The sequence below is a fragment of the Elaeis guineensis genome, chromosome 8, assembly GCF_000442705.2.
Source record: "Elaeis guineensis isolate ETL-2024a chromosome 8, EG11, whole genome shotgun sequence".
NCBI classification, from domain to species: Eukaryota; Viridiplantae; Streptophyta; class Magnoliopsida; order Arecales; family Arecaceae; genus Elaeis; species Elaeis guineensis.
In genome coordinates this window covers 54,120,399-54,135,284 of record NC_026000.2, presented here as the reverse complement: position 1 = coordinate 54,135,284, position 14,886 = coordinate 54,120,399, and positions in this window count along the sequence as shown.

The window sequence follows — 14,886 nt, the reverse complement described above, 5'->3', positions numbered from 1 at the left end:
AGTCTGGCTCCCGTAGGAGTCCGGACGAAGTCTGTCTGCAGCCGTTGGAGTCGAGGGCGAAGCCCGGCTCCCGTAGGAGTCCGGGCGGAGTCTTCCTGCAATTAAAGTTAAAGGCGAAGTCCAGCTCCCGTAGGAGTCCGGACAAGGCTTACCGGCAGCTAATGTTGAGGACGGAGCCCGGCTCCTGTAGGAGTCCGGGCGGAGTCTACTTGCGGTTGAGGTTGTTGGCGGAGTCCGACTCTCGTAGGAGTCCGGACAAAGTCTGTCTGCAGTCGTTGGAGTCGAGGACGAAGCCCGACTCCCGTAGGAGTCCGAGCGGAGTCTTCCTGCAATTAAAGTTAAAGGCGAGGTCCGGCTCCCGTAGGAGTCCGGACAAGGCTTACCGGCAGCTGATGTTGAGGACGGAGCCCGGCTCCCGTAGGAGTCCGGGCGGAGTCTACTTGCGGTTGAGGTTGTTGGCGGAGTCCGGCTCCCGTAGGAGTCCGGACGAAGTCTGTCTGCAGCCGTTGGAGTCGAGGGCGAAGCCCGACTCCCGTAGGAGTCCGGACGAAGTCTTCCTGCAATTAAAGTTAAAGGCGAAGTCTGGCTCCCGTAGGAGTCCGGACAATGCTTACCGGCAGCTAATGTTGAGGATGGAGCCCGACTCCTGTAGGAGTCCGGGCGGAGTCTACTTGCGGTTGAAGTTGTTGGCGGAGTCCGGCTCCCGTAGGAGTCCGGACGGACCTTACCGGCGATTGACGTTGGCGACGAAGTTCGGCTCCCGTAGGAGTCCGGACGAAGTCTGTCTGCAGCTGTTGGAGTCGAGGATGAAGCCCGGCTCCCGTAGGAGGCCGGGCGGGGCTCGCAAGGGCTAATCCTGCTGAGAACTTCGGCCATGGGTATTTTGTACCCAACACTAGTCCCCCTACTTCCGAGTTTGAAGTTCGAATGAAGGAAGTATAGAGAGATGGCCGAAGTTATCCCCTCGAATCGTGCGCATAACCGCCCTCGGATATGTTGGCATTTAATGTGTGCACGTCAAAGCCCTTTTTCTGGTTAAGGCGACCTGAAGAGTCTTTTCGGAACTCCCATCGAAACGTGATCCCAAGCATCGCATTACGAAAATTTGCGAACAGTCAATCCTCGATAGCGGCGAGTGGGACACGCGAGACACGTGGCACGCACCAGTTGGCCTAGGGACACCCGTCGCCATAACTGCGCTAAGATCCGTTGGCTATTTAAACCCCCTACTCTTCCTTCGGGGCTTCATCCTGCCGAGAGGATGGCACCTTTCTTCCGCCTGAGAGCCTAGCTACTCAGCCACTTCCTCCGCATCGGTCCTTGCCGTCTTCAGCTCCTCGATTCTTCTCTAAGGGGTTCCCACGTCATGTCCTCCACCCCGGAGGCCATCCTCGAAGGGATGTCTAGGGCTTGGAGGAAGGCGAGGAGGAGAATAGCGGTCGGTGAGTTCTCCGGTCATCAAGTGGCCGCTGAGAATCCCCGTCGTCTCAAAGGGGGCTCAAGGAAGAATTCCTTCAACAATAGGGGTTTAATAATGGGGGCCGTCGGTAAAGGTATTCTGCTCGAGAATTTCGGAGTAGCAAGGCGGGGTGATACCGGTCAAGAGGGCAGAGCTGTCGTCACAAGCTGTGGCGGGATCCTTGATGCCGTCGGGGTCGAGGGACCAGAAGCGGTCGACGTCGACGGTGGGGCAGTAAAACTTGTTGCGGGGGCGGTGGAAGTAGCGCATGCCGACCTTGCCGGAGCGTTCTGGACGGTGGCCACCACGGAGTATTCGGTGATGATGCATATTTCTGGCGCCACCGTTGCCCCCAAGGTGACTCCGGTTCTTCTTGAAATAGGTCTTCGTCGCCGCTACCGTTGCCCTTACCGCCCCCGGGAATCTATCCCATCCTTTTTCCCCTGAGGTTGGGACTTCGGAGGTGGGGCGAAGCAAGGCGGGATGAAAGCCGATAGGCCCGCCACACGCACTGGACACGAAATGGGAAGAGAAGTTTGTAGCTTGAAGCGGCTTCCGGCGTATCCTTTCCAAACCGTGTTCTTGATGTCGTCGATGATGTATTTATTATATTATATATATATTTTTTTTTTTTTTTGGCCCACCGGGTCTTGTAACATACATCTTGTTGGTTGAAAAATGAAAAGAAGATTTTGTTATCTCGTCTGCATCTTGCATCGAATAGTCATCCGTCGAACTTCTTTATTCTTCTTTCTTCTCTCTTCCTCCTTTTCTTCTTTTCTTTTTAACATCGTCCTAAGGTCATCGACGACCTCTTTTATTCGTGTAGGATTGTTATTTGCCGAGCTCATTTTCGACTTTTATGCCGTTCGAGGATACCCGGTTATCATTTTTTATCAATGGCTGCAGGCTCGCTTGGGCCATTCGGGCCTGGGGTCCCTCCAGGGCTTGAATTCGGAGATCCGAGCTTCTGTCACCCTAACTAAATTGTCCTATTTTGTGTTGAAAACTTCCCCAAAAGCTGGGACTCCCGATGGGAGCCCCAGTCCTTACGGTGATGGAGTTTTCTGTACCTCGACCGCTGTCCGTTTTCCAACCATAGCTGTCATGGTCCGTTGCCTTCCTTTTTCCTTTTCGCTCGAATTTTTCTCCGCTGAAGTCAAGGTGAAGTTCAGCTCCCGTGGGAGTCCGGACGGAACCCTTCTGTGATTGGGGTCGTGGGCGGAGCCCGGCTCCCGTAGGAGCCGGGTGGCGCTTTCCTGGCGTCGTGGACGGAGCCCGACTCCCGTAGGAGTCGGGTGGAGCTTCCTTGGCGTCGTGGACGAGCCTGACTCCCGTAGGAGTCCGGGTGGAGTCTTTCCTTGTCGTGGACAGAGTCGGCTCCCGTAGGAGTCCGGGTGGAGTCTTCCCTTGGTCGTGGACGAAGTCCGGCTCCCGTAGGAGTCCGGGCCTTCCACTTTGCTCGAACCAGGGCGAGGTTCTCTTCCCGTTCCCGGCCCACTGTGGGGCGCGTTAGGGGCTGTAAGGCCTTTCCCCCCATCCGGTCTAAAAGAACGGGCCTTTGACTTTGCTCATGTCAGGATGAGGTTCTCCTCCGTTCTGACATGGCTGTGGGGGAACATTAGGGCTGTAGGGCCTCTCCCCCCATCCGGTCTAAAGAACCGGGCCTTCGACTTTGCTCAAGTTAGGAGAGGTTCTCCTCCTGTTCCTGACATGCTGTGGGGGCACATTAGGGCACTGTAGGGCCTCTCCCCCCATCCGGTCTAAATGGAACCGGGCCTTCGACTTGCTCATGTCAGGCGAGGTTCTCCTCCTGTTCCTGCAGGCTGTGGGGGCACATGGGCGCTATAGGGCCTCTCCCCCCATCCGGTCTAAACGAAACCGGGCCTTCGACCTGCTCATGTCAGGACGAGGTTCTCCTCCTGTCCTAACATGGCTGTGGGGGCGCATATGGGCGTTGTAGGGCCTCTCCCTCCATCCGTCTAAATGGAATCGGGCCTTCGACTTTGCTCATGTCAGACGAGGTTCTCCTCCTGTTCTTGACATGGCTGTGGGGGCACATTAGGGCACTGTAGACCTCTCCCCCCATCCGGTCTAAATGGAACCGGGCCTTCGACCTTGTCGGGATGAGGTTTTCCCTTTCGTTTTTGATACAGTTTGTTGCATTGTCCAAGGATATATAGGTATGTGATTTTCAATTGAAATGAATTACTGGTAGTACATCCGCAAGTTTTTCGAGCTCCACGATCGCGGGAGGTCGGCTCCTCCGAGTTCCTTAAGATAATAAGTTTCGGGACCGGACTACTTCTTTGACTTCATACGGTCCCTCCCAGTTTGGTGCGAGTTTCCCTCGATCCTGAGGTTGCGAGACAGCGGCTCGTCGAAGCACTAGATCTCCCACTCTAAAGCTTTGTTCTTAACCCGGCGTTGTAATATCGAGCAACCTTCTGTCTGTAGGCTGCCATCCGAACCTGAGCTATCTCCCGTCTTTCTTCCAGTAGGTCGAGGTTGGCTCTAAGACCTTGCGAACTTTGATGTTCGTCGAACGTCACGACTCGTGCTGACGGGAGTTTAAGCTCGATGGGGATGACGGCTTCCATACCGAAGGTAAAGCGAAAGGGGTCTCCCCCGTGGGTAGCCTCTGAGTAGTTCGATACGCTCACAACACATGATAAAGTTCGTCCGCCCAAGTTCCCTTCGCTTTTTCGAGCTTTGTCTTAATCCCCTGCAAAAGGGTTCTGTTGGTCACCTCAGCTTCGCCGTTCGCCTGGGGATGGACTACTGATGTGAAGTTGTGGGAGATATTTAGATCTTCACAGAATTCGGCGAATTTGCTCCCCAAATTATCGTCCATTATCAGTGATTAGGGTTCTAGGCAGACCGAACCTACATACGATCAATTTCCAGACGAAATCTTGAACTTTTGCTTCCGTGATTTTTGCTAGTGGTTCGGCTTCAACCCATTTGGTGAAGTAGTCGATCGCTACGAGGAGGAACTTCCTTTGCCCAGATGCCATGGGAAAAGGGCCAAGGATATCCATCCCTCATTGTGCAAAAGGCCATGGGGCACTCAAGGGTGTGAGTCCGGTGGTGGGCTATCTCTGGATGTTGGCATACCTTTGGCATCGATCATACTTTTTGACATATTCAATCAAATCACGATGCATCGTTGGCCAGTAATATCCCTGGCGGAGCAGATTGTGGGATAAAGATCTAGCCTCCAAATGGTTTCCGCAAATCCCCTCATGTACTTCCCACAAGGCGTAGTCAGCTTCCGAGGGCCGGAGACATTTCAAGAGGGGAAAGGAGTATGATCTTTTGTACAATTTGCCCTCATAAAGGATGTATCGGGAGGCTTGATTTCGGAGCTTCCGAGCCTCCTTCGCATCCTGGGGAGGACTCCATCCCTGAGATAGGTTATCAGCGGGTCGACCCAGCTGGGCTCGTGGTCGATCTCCATTACGGGCTGCGATTCTTCTGTACTCGAGTGTTTTAGAACTTCAAAGAGGATGCCTTTGGGCAATTCGGCCGGAGCCGATGTCGCCAGCTTGGAGAGAAGATCGGCTCTGGTATTCTCCAGCCTTGGAATCTGTCTAATGTTGAAGCTGCTGAAGGCGGGGGTGAGCTCCTTTACTTTCTCAAGGTATCTGGCCATACTGCCCTCCCGCGCTTCGTAACTCCCGCTGACTTGCCCCACCACCAGTTGAGAGTCACTGTGCACCCGGAGCTGACTTATTCCCAGCTCTCTGGCGATCCTTAGTCCTGCGATCAGAGCTTTATATTCTGCTCCATTATTTGTTGTGGGGAACTCGAAACGCAGAGCGTACTCCGCGATGACTCCCTCCGGACTGACCAAGATCAGGCCTGCACCTGCGCCCGACATGTTGGAAGATCCATCCACATAGAGGGTCCAAAAGCGATCGGAGGGATTGGCCTCTTCATTGGGGGAGTTCGGTTGAGACTTCAGGTCGTCAACTTTGCTTTGCTCAGGTTCGGCCTCCTCTGGGATGGTGCACTCTACTATAAAATCTGTCAGTATTTGGGCCTTTACTGTTGGTCAAGGTCTGTAGTTGATATCGAATTCCGTGAGCTCGATCGCCCATTTCGCCATTCTTCCGGAGGTGTCAGCCCGGTGCAAAACCGCCTTGATCGGTTGATCGGTGAGTAGCGTCACGGTGTGCCCTTGAAAGTAGGGTCGGAGCCTCCGAGCTGCAACCAACAAGGCGTAGGTCAGTTTTTCTAATTTGGTGTACCTGGTCTCGGCATCCCTCAGTGCGCGGCTAATGTAGTAGACTGGTCGCTGGACCTTCATTTCTTCTTTGACAAGAACAGCCGCGAGGGCCATGGGAGAGACCGCTAGGTATAAAAATAGTTCCTCCCCAGGTTCAGGCTTTGCCAACAGTGGGGGTAAGCTAAGGTAGCTTCTTAACTCTTCGAACGCCTGTTGGCACTCAGAGGTCCAACAGAAGTTCTTCGACTGCTTGAGGATTTGAAAGAAGGGCAAGCACCGTTTGGCCGACCTCACGACAAAATGATTAAGAGCTGCTATCCTCCCTGTGAGGCGCTGAACCTCTTTGATCGACTTTGGGGCGGTCATCTCTTGGATGGCGCAAATTTTCTCTGGATTGGCCTCAATCCCGTGCCTTGATACCATGAAGCCCAGGAACTTTCCTGAGGTTACTCCGAAAGCGCATTTAGTTGGGTTCAGCTTCATTCTATACTTTCGGAGAGCGTCAAAGGTCTCCTCGAGGTCGGCGACATGATTTCTGAAAGACTTGCTTTTTACGAGCATATCGTCCACATAGACCTCCATGTTTCGGCCGATCTTCTCTTTGAAGATTTTGTTCACCAACCGTTGGTAGGTTGCGCCCGCATTCTTGAGGCCGAAAGGCATGACCCTGTAACAGTAAAGGCCGCGATTAGTGATGAAAGCTGTCTTTTCTTCATCTTCAGACGCCATTCTAATTTGATTGTAGCCGGAGAACGCGTCCATAAAGGTGAGGAGCTCATGGCCTGAGGTCGCGTCCACCAGTTGGTCGATTCTGGGGAGGGGATAGCTATCCTTTGGACAAGCCTTATTCAGCTTTTTGAAGTCTATGCACATCCTCCACTTGCCGTTTGCTTTTTTGACCAGAACAACATTGGAAATCCAATCAGGATAACTGACTTCCTTAATGAATCCGGCTTTGAGGAGCTTATCCACTTCCTCGGCTATCGCCTTCTGCCTCTCCGGGGCATGACTCCGAATTTTTTCTCTCATCGGTCGATGCTTTGGATCGACGGCCAGATGATGCTCCATGACTTCCGTGTCAATCCCCGGCATGTCCGCTGGAACCCAAGCAAAAACATCCGCATTCCTTCGTAGAAAATCAATAAGACGCGTCCGCACCTCCTCCCCCAGGTTGGAGCCAATTAGCGCCACATGCTCCGCGTTCCCATCATTCAAAGGGATTGGTACCAGATCTTCGATTGGGCCACCCCTTTCTTCGGTGAGGTCACCGCGAGCATCGAGTCCATCGACGGGACAGGGGTCAGCCTGATCGCTTCTTTGCAAGACGATGTTGTAGCAGTGTCTGGCCAGGGCTTGGTCTCCCCGGACCTCTCCGATCCCCTGGTTGGTGGGGAACTTCAACTTCAAATGGTAGGTCGAAACGACAGCTCGGAGGGCATTGAGGTCGGGTCGGCCAAGGATTGCATTGTAGGCGGATGGCACCTTCACCACCAAGAAATTCACCAGAGCCCTGGATTGCTTTGGATATTGACCTGCGGCCACAGTCAAAGCTATCATTCCTTCCGTCGGAACGGCGTCACCGGTAAACCCTACCAGGGGGGAGCAAATCGATCTCAGATGATCGTCAAGAGCGGACATTCTTGAAAAGGTATCGTAGAACAAGATGTCGGTCGAACTTTCGTTGTCGACAAGAATGCGACGAACGTCGTAATTTGCTATATTCAAGGAAACTACGACTGCGTCGTTATGAGGGAATTGGACTCCCTGGGTGTCTTCTTCGGTAAAGGTTATGGGTTCTTCAACTTTTTGCCGCTTGGGGGATACAGCCGGCATGTTGGTTGCCTCCCGCTGGGATCCCCCCGAAATGGTGTTGACGGAATCCGATAGAGGCCGATCGTCCGGCCACTCCTTGTCGGCGACCATAGCCGGAGATAGTGGTGCGAATGTCTCGCGAGAAGGCATCAGATGAGGAAAGGAGGAGAGGGTACCGGATAAGATGACCGGAGGTGGATCCGTTGAGCGCTCCTTTAAGAACAAGGGTATTGCGAAGATACAGCCCTTCCTCTAGCGCCAATACTGTTGGTGCAAAAATCTGCTTGCGCCGGAGAAGCTGGAGTCGAGGAAGTCGCGGTCGCCGTCGGGACCTGCAAAGAAAGTCTAAACTGGAGGTGGGGTTGCTCCGGCAAGATCCTCCGACGCTCAAGTCAGTTCTCTGCCTCAACAAGAATGGAGTACTCGAACGGAGAATTTAGCAGAGTTTTTAGATGAAAGACGAGAGCTTATTGAATAACGTATCTGGGGCCCCCTTTTATAGGCGGAGGGGGCAACAAATTGATGGCGACGCCTGTAACCGTCTCGTAGTGGGCCGCCCAGAGTCATGAGAAATTTATTGCGGAGGGTAGTAGAGTGGGAGCGTGGCTATGGCCGTGGCTTGCCACGTGGAGTCAGTTACGGGGAGTGGAGCGGCGTCCGCTGTCGTGGCTCATCAGAGAATGATGGAATCGCGCAGGATCCACCACAGGGAGTGGAGCAGAATCGTGGCCGTTAATACGGCCTGTCAAGGAGTAATGGAGCTGCGTAGGGTTCGCCGCAGGGAGTGGAGCAGTGTTGTCCGTTACCGTGGCCTGCCAGGGGGTCCAGACTAGTCGGCCAGAGTTCGGTTAGAGTCGGTAGTGAGGTTCGATACCCGTAGGAGTTTGGGCGAGGTCTTCCCGCAGTCAGAATAGAAGACGGAGTCTGGCTTCCGTAGGAGTCTGGATGAAGTCTACCTGCAGTTGGGGTCGTGAACGGAGTCCGACTCCCGTAGGAGTCCGGATGAAGTCTATCTGCAGCTGTTGGAGTCAAGGACGGAGTCTGACTCCCATAGGAGTCTGGACGAAGTCTGTCTGCAGCCGTTGGAGTCGAAGATGGAGTCCGGCTCCCGTAGGAGTCTGGACGAAGTCTGTCTGCAGCCGTTGGAGTCGAGGACGGAGTCCGGCTCCCGTAGGAGTCCGGACGAAGTCTGTCTGCAGCCGTTGGAGTCGAGGACGAAGCTCGACTCCCGTAGGAGTCCGGGCAGAGTCTTCCTGCAATTGAAGTCAAAGGTGAAGTCTGACTCCCGTAGGAGTCCGGGCAAGGCTTACCGACAGTTGATGTTGAGGACGGAGCCCAGCTCCCGTAGGAGTCCGGGCGGAGTCTATTTGCGGTTGAAGTCGTCGGCGGAGTCCGGCTCCCGTAGGAGTCCGGACGAAGTCTACTTGCAGTTGGGGTCGTGGATGGAGTCCAGCTCCCGTAGGAGTCCGGATGAAGTCTATCTGCAGCCGTTGGAGTCGAGGACGAAGCCCGGCTCCCGTAGGAGTCCGGGCGGAGTCTTCCTGCAATTGAAGTCAAAGGCGAAGTCCGGCTCCCGTAGGAGTCCGGACAAGGCTTACCGGCAGTTGATGTTGAGGACGGAGCCTGACTCCCGTAGGAGTTCGAGCGGAGTCTACTTGCGGTTGAAGTTGGCGACGAAGCTCGGCTCCCGTAGGGGTCCGGGCTGAGCTCGCAAGGGCTAATCCCGTTGAGAACTTCGGCCGTGGGTATTTTATACCCAACAACTTTAATTCCTTAGTGGGTACTAGAATCCATACAGACTACACACGAGCCCAACTTTGGTTGGTCAACCCATATGTATCTATGGATGAGTTCATAACCAGTTATTTCTCTAAATAACTTCTAATAATTGATTTTGCCCCAGAACCTAATCAGTAGGCTTTCACCTCCACTGAAAAGATCTGGTTAGGTCCAACCATTAACATGATTTGATTTGGTGAATCGGATCAATAAATGATCAGGCCCGACTTTGACCGGCCAACCTGACCACCATCAGAAAGACTCAAACCAAATTATCATATTATGAATGATAATTCCATTAGTCAATAAGCACCAGGCCTTTGGGCCTCCAATGATTATTAAACTAATGGACTCATTATCACTCACTTAATGGGAGGTTATGATTTAGTTATCAATATAACTTAATCATTTTTAGGGACCTAATAATTTTTGAGGATTTTATTAAAGAATCGAAGAGAAGAAAAATTACCAGTCAATTTCAATCCTCCCACTGACTTCACCAAGTCAGATAAAAAAAAAGATTTAATTAAGCCAGCATTAGGAGCACCTAAATCAGTCACACTAATTTACCTAATGACATGAGTGAGCCCTAATCACCGAGTGATCTAATCAAAACCTAATTCACCAGGTTGGCCAGGTAAGTGAGATCAGTGGTGGGGATAAGCCATTAACTCGTCAAAGATCGAATCACTGCGAGTAGCTCCTGCTTAAAAATCATTAGTCAAACTGCCAAACTTACCTTAGACACCAACCGGTTCATTAGTTTTAATTTGATCAACTTAGTAAATAGGGTTCCACCGCATAGCCATGAATTAAGTCCATCTTGGTCTAGTTAAAGACATGGATCCATTCAACTACAACTATTAGAGTTGAGTCTAGAGTATCCTTGACCTAATCTAATTCAACTTTTGATTAGATTTGACCAATTACTCTAATTTAGTCTATTTCTTTAAGCTAACCTTAGGTCTAACCCAATTATGGACCTAATCCATCTAACCCATTGACCTACAAGTTTATACAATTGTCTTAGGTCTTAATTCACAATTCTAAACCTACTAGACAATACTTAATTCTTTTAATTAAGTATTTGGGCTGATAGGTCAGGATTTGGCATTTCGAAAATAATTTTTAAATTTGAAAGATTTTATTTTCTGTTCACCAAATATGTTGACTCATTTCACAAATAGATCAGCACATTTCATAAATAGCAATCCTATTGCTAATTACATAATAAAAAATAACTCAATCAAAATAAATCATGAATATTTCTTTAGATCTAATCTAACACATTCATGATAAATTTTATAATTGAACCTATACAATTAATTCCTTTCATTGCTTCATCTGCATGGGATATAATTGCAGCGACACCCCTACCGCCGTAGGATACCCCATCGAATGGGAGGAGAGGGTCTTTAAACCCTACTTTTCTCCTATGATCGGACAGCCATGGCAACCAACCCAATTCGATTACTTGTTACTTGGATCAAGTATATCTAAATATATCAATTTCAAAATTTAAATTTTAAATTTTAAATTTTAAATTTTGAATTTTAAATTTCAAATTTCAAATTTCAAAATTTTGAATTTCAAATTTTGAATTTCAAATTTTGAATTTTAAATTTTAAATTTGAAATTTCTACCAAATTTTAAATTTTAAATTTTAAATTTTGAATTTTGAATTTCAAATTTTAAAATTCAAATTTTAAATTTTGAATTTCAAATTTCAAATTTTTGAATTTCGAACAACTATCAAAATTCAAATTTTAAATTTTGAATTTCAAATTTTGAATTTTAAATTTCGAACAACTTTCAAAATTTAAATTTCAAATTTTGAATTTCAAATTTCAAATTTAAACTTTTTTAGATTACAACTTAATCTACGCATGCAAATATATATATCATATCTTAGAACCTTGCTCTGATACCATTTGTGGGAAAATTCAGTGCAGGGGTAAAATGGTAATTTTAAAATATTTTCAAAATTATAATTTTATAGTAAAAAATATTAATTAATCTAATTAATTAACATAAATTTATCCTACACTAGAATCTAAATATGATATATAGCATGCATATATTTAAATTTGAAATTCGAATTTGAACAGTAAATACTTTACTGTAATGTGTTCAGAACACAATACCTTTGTGCGGGTAGTAGATCGTCGCAATCTGATCATCATCGAAAGAGTCTGATCATCGTGATGCAGCCACACAGTGTGTCTGGCCTCTGCGAATTGTCCACACGAAGCTTCCGATCTAATCGACTCCTCACGAGTGCTAGCTCGTTGTAGAGCCCTTTCGATGGCCGATGCTGATCGAACTCCTTCGATCGATATCTGCTGATTTTTTGGATGCTTCGGATCATCAGCAAACATGCTTAAGAGGATGTTGAAGATCTCTCTGAAATTTGGTGAGCTCACGATACTCGTAGCTCACCTTCTCACTTTTCGAAGTCCAGGCTGAAACCTTGAAGAACTCACTAAAACCCTGCGCACACTTTTTCTTTCTTTTTCTCTCGGAAGGATATAGACCTTCACCTTGCACACAAGGATTCCTCACGCCCAAATTTTCTCTCCAAAATTTTTCTTACCACACGCTCCACTCTTCTCCTCCTTTTAAAACAATGACAAACGTCTTATCCACGTGAGAGGATAAAGATGAGTAATTGCACATTTGAATTCAAATCAAATTTTGAATTCAAATGGAAACTAATTTACCCCTATCCACTAAGGACATGAGAAGAGGAGGACGTGGTTTAATTTGTGCATGAGTGATTTCATGAGAAATATTTTCTCGTGTAATAAATAGGACGTTAAAAGAGGATAAGGTCCAGGCGCTAAGATTGGTTGCTCATTCAAATTCAAACTTTATTTTTGAATTTGAATGGCCAACCAATCATCCTTATCCACTCATTAGGTGCATTAAAGTAGGGCGTGAGGAGGGCTTTGTGTGAGAAAAAATTCATGAGAAATTCTTTCTCGTGAATTCAAATGGGTGCAGTGGAAGTGAGGTGGCGCAGGGAGAATGGGTCAAGGTGGTTTCATTATTTAAACCAACCTAATTGAACCAAATAAGTTAGGCCCAATTAGACTAATTTAAACTCAACTTAATTAGGCTTAATTAGACTCAATAAAATCCTAATCAAATCAAGAATTGATTAAGCCCAACCCCTGATCATATCAGGGACCAAACCATCTCGACGATTAGGTCAACTCTTAACCTAATCGGGTCAAACCCAACTGAATCCAATTCAATTGGACTTGATCCAAAAATAATTACTCAATCAAATTGAGTTAATTAGTGATCAAATCACTAATTAAACTTTTCATAAATATTGAGTCCAAATCCGATGGGTAATCGGGCATCAGAATTCATCGATATGTAACCCTGATCGAAGAGTCCTAAACTAGTGGGACTCTTGACCCCGGTATCCAAAATGTGTGGAATTCATGATCAGAGAATCCTGATTCTCGATCATAGAATCTCAGACATGAAAGACTCTTCATCAGCCATCAGATCAGATAGGAACTTCTAATGTGTGTGACCCCGCAGGTTCGAACCTAAGCCGGTAGCACAGGAACCAATTTCTGTACTAATCTAAGTGACCATCTAGCAATGGTACCCAACGATCGGATAGATCGAATGGTCGCAATCGCAATAGTCAAAACCTATATGAATATGGTTACTGTATAATTCATCCTTTTGACCTCTGTATTTAGGATGACTCAGGGTTAAACTGTCAACTCTGATTAGATCATCCGAATCATGCTCAACTCAAACAGTCCTGTGACTCCTCACAAAGACTACTCTGGCCAAGGTTTTGCTAAATTAAAATATGACTGTACACAGCTCCTAAACTAGAGTGGTCAATCCCATCTTGACACATACACCGACAAGTCAAGTACTTGACTACACCCAGCAGCCTTCCGTCACTGAATTAGAAATTTAGGTAGTCCAGTGCCTAAGTGCAGTGAGTTGCTTGCAAGTCACCATGACGGTCTCAGGTCGGAGGGATATTTATACCCATATTCCATCGGAGCAAATTTTGACAACAGAAATAGCTCCAGAGTCGGTCACGTTCAGTGCAGATGTACCCTTACATCTCACCTGTATGCCATACCAGTGTCTCCACACTCATTGGTTAAGAGGACAACCAACCTATATGGTACACAACGACTTATGCTTGATAAACATTGTCATCCTTGGTAACAACGTATTATTTGGTCGCGAACAGATTTAAGGACTAAACGATAAATTCTCCTTTGTCGAGTCTAAATAGTCCTAAGGACTTCACCACAATATAGGAGTTCATTAGAAGATGAAATATTTTATGATGAAAAATATCAAAATAATTTTTATTAATTCATAATTCATGTACATATACAAAAATGAGCACAACCATCAACAGGCTGACGATTGGCTTTGGGACACTATTCCCAACATCAACTATAACTATTGGAGTTGAGTCTAGAGTGTCCTTGACCTAATCTAATTCAACTTTTGATTAGATTTGATCAATTACTCTAATTTAGTCTATTTCTTTAAGCTAACCTTAGGTCTAATCCAATTATGGACCTAATCCATCTAACCCATTGACCCACAAGTTTATGCAATTGTCTTAGATCTTAATTCATAATTCTAGACCAACTAGACAACACTTAATTCTTTTAATTAAGTATTTGGGCTGATGGGTCAGGATTTGGCATTTCGAAAATAATTTTTAAATTTGAAAGATTTTATTTTCTGTTCACCAAATGTGTTGACTCATTTCACAAACAGATCAGCATATTTCATAAACAGCAATCCTATTGCTAATTACATAACAGAAAATAACTCAATCAAAATAAATCATGAATATTTTTTTAGATCTAATCTAACATATTCATGATAAATTTTATAATTGAATATTTACAAATTAAGTCCTTTCGCTACTTCGTCTGCATGGGATATAATTACATCGGCACCCTTACCGTCATAGGAGAACTCCATCGAATGGAAGGAGAGGGCCTTTAAACCCGACTTTTCTCCTATGACCGGACGACCATGGCAACCAACCCAATTAGACTACTTGCTACTTGGATCAAGTATATCTAAATATACCAATTTTAAATTTTAAATTTTAAATTTTAAATTTTGAATTTCAAATTTTAAATTTTGAATTTTAAATTTAAAATTTTAAATAAATTTTAAATTTTGAATTTTGAATTTTGAATTTTAAATTTTTAAATTTTGAATTTCAAATTTTAAATTTCAAATTTCAAATTTCAAATTTTGAATTTCAAATTTTTGAATTTTGAATTTTAAATAAATTTCAAAATTCAAATTTTAAATTTTAAATTTAAACTTTTAGATTACTACTTAATCTATGTATGTAAATGTATATCATATTTTAGAACCCACTCTAATACCATTTGTTATGAATTTCAGTGTATGGGTAAAATGGTAATTTTAAAACTTTTTCAAAATTATAATTTTATAGCAAAAAATATTAATTAATCTAATTAATTAATATATATGAACTCTACATAAGGATCTAAATATGATATATATAGCATGCATTTAAATTTAAAATTTCAAATTCTCTATAGTAAATATTTTACTG